The sequence below is a fragment of the Ochotona curzoniae genome, unplaced genomic scaffold (genome assembly GCF_017591425.1).
Source record: "Ochotona curzoniae isolate NIBS_2020 unplaced genomic scaffold, NIBS_Ocur_1.0 scaffold_2683, whole genome shotgun sequence".
Classification (NCBI taxonomy): Eukaryota; Metazoa; Chordata; class Mammalia; order Lagomorpha; family Ochotonidae; genus Ochotona; species Ochotona curzoniae.
The window spans coordinates 9,593,691-9,596,448 of record NW_024467100.1 but is presented as its reverse complement, the minus strand read 5'-3'; positions in this window follow the sequence as shown (position 1 = coordinate 9,596,448).

Here is a 2,758-nt window from a genome sequence, read left to right as displayed (position 1 = left end):
TTCTTCACGGAACTGGATACAATGATTCAAGAGTTCATCTGGAAACACAAAAAACCACGAATAGCTAGAACCATCCTGAAAAATAAGAAGTTAGCAGGGGGAATCACAATCCCGGACCTCTGGACATACTATAGAGCAGTGGTTATCAAAACAGCCTGGTACTGGCACAAAGACAGAAAGGAAGATCAATGGAATAGAATAGAAGCACCAAAAGGGAACCCACACAAATACAGCCAATTAATCTTTGACAAAAAGACCAATGACAACTCAAGCAAGTGGGAAGGCCTCTTTAGTAAATGTTGTTGGGACAACTGGCTGATAGCCTGTAGAAACAAAAAGATAGACCCACATCTATCACCATACACTAAGATCCAATCTACATGGATAAAAGACCTAAACCTACATCCAGAAACCTTCAAACTCTTGCAGGAAAATGTAGGAAATACCCTGCAAGACCTAGGAGTAGGTTCCGACTTTCTAAGAAGGACACCAAAAGCAATAGCAGTTGAGAACAGAATAAACAAATGGGACCTCATCAAACTAAGAAGCTTCTGTACAGCAAGGGAAACAATCAACAAAGTAAAAAAGCAACCCACAGAGTGGGAGAAGATCTTTGCACACGATATAGGCGATAGGGGGCTAATTTCCAGGATATACAAAGAACTTCAAAACAACCAAAAAACCAAAACAAACAAACCACTCAAGAAATGGGCACGGGAAATGGGCAAACATTTCACAAAGGAACAAGTCCAAATGGCAAACAAACATATGAAAAAATGTTCCAGCTCCCTAGCAATAAGGGAAATCCAAATTAAAACATCGATGAGGTACCACCTAACACCAGTAAGATTGGCCCACATAAACAAGAACACCAACGACGCTTGCTGGCGAGGATGCGGGGAAAAGGGAACCCTACTCCACTGCTGGTGGAGCTGCAAATTGGTACAGCCTTTATGGAAATCAGTCTGGAGAACACTCAAACAACTCAAAATCTGCATACCATATGACCCAGCAATAGCACTCCTAGGAATATATCCAAAACACCTGTTTTACGACAAACCAACATGCATCCCTATGTTCATTGCAGCACAATCAGTAATTGCAAAAACATGGAAGCAACCGAAATGCCCATCAGCAGAAGATTGGATAAGAAAGCTTTGGTTCATCTACTCCATGGAATACTACTCAGCTATTAAAAAAAACAAAATGCAGTTCTTTGTGGCTAAATGGGCACAACTGGAAACTATAATGCTAAGGGAAATGAGTGAATCCCAAAAGATTAGATACCACATGTTTGCCTTGATTTAACCTGTAATTTTTTGTTTGATTGTTGGTTATTTTTTGAACCTGTCATTGATACTGTCTCAACCCACAAATGGCCTGCTAAGGTTTTGTAACATTGTGAAATTCGTGCCGTGCTGTATGTGATTTCTTTAAGCTGGAAGGGAAGCGGGGCTGCCGGGATTATAACTGGCGCCCATATGGGATCCCGGGCGTGCAAGGCGAGGACTTTTAACCACTTGTGCCACCGCGCCAGGCCCTATATGTGATTTCTTATCAACTGTCCAAAAATGCACTTCACTTTGGGATACAGTGTGTGCTAGCAGGAGTAAGTAATGAGGCCTTTTGTTAGAGACTTATTGGGCAGAGTTAAGGTATAACTGCAGAGTCCGTGTATTCACATACCCCAGAGGACTCTGGGCAGTGCTCTTGATTGAAGTTATTTATATTGACACATGGAAATGAGGACATTTCTTCAAAACGTAGGCTCAGTTGAGAGTCCAATGAACAGCCTCTTCCAGCCAGGCCAGGCTCAGAAGTGAGGTCTCAGCATGACTGACTGTATGTGCGGGGGGTGCCCCTCACTAACATCTGCAGGCATCCTCTTTCTCAACTTGATTGTTCATGTTTTCCTTAACAAACTCAATAACTTAAATAACAGGAAAATTCTTAAATCAAACCACTGGTGGTCAAGGGTTTCTCACATCCATGCCTATCACATCACACACCCATCTGAGTTCCTAAGCCTGGAACAGGATCATATACTCTGATAAATATTCATGCTTTCATGTAAAGAACATCCACTTTGGGATTATCAGACAGAACATGGTGCCTCTTATCCAGCTCTGCACAGTGAAGGCATCATCATTTAGACATATTATAATATATACCTGCTTTTAGTGCTATGGCTACTAAGACAGATATTCCAAACCTGTGTGACTGACTGTAGATGAATAATCAGTGATTGAGAAAGGATAAATGTGACACTGTCCTGCATCAAGGACAAGATCTGGGAAACTGTCACGGTTTTTTTAGGATTCCCTTCACTCTAATTCTCACCTCTTTTCTTCAACTTTGGCCTCCACGGCAGAGTGTCTCCTCTCTTTCTTTCCATCCAGTCTTGAACTTGCCATGACTTCAAAGATGATGAGAAGAACAAATGAGGTCAAATGTCTCTAGTGGAGGTGTGAAGTATTCTGAGAGACAGGAACCTTAGAACAGCTGTGTCAGACCCTGTGTTCAACTCACCTGAACTAAGCTTACTGGAAAGATGTGATTTGTGCTTCTGCCACTTGTCCTGTTGTTCCTGAAGGACAGAATCATCTTAGATGAAGATATTCATGCTCTGCTTTCCTGTAACTCCTGGTGTGTGTGGGCCACATACTGTGCCAGGTCATGTATTAGGACACCATATTTTCTAAGACAGATAGAAGATGAACCATTAGAGTGGAAATTTGGAAAGTAAGTGAAAATATGA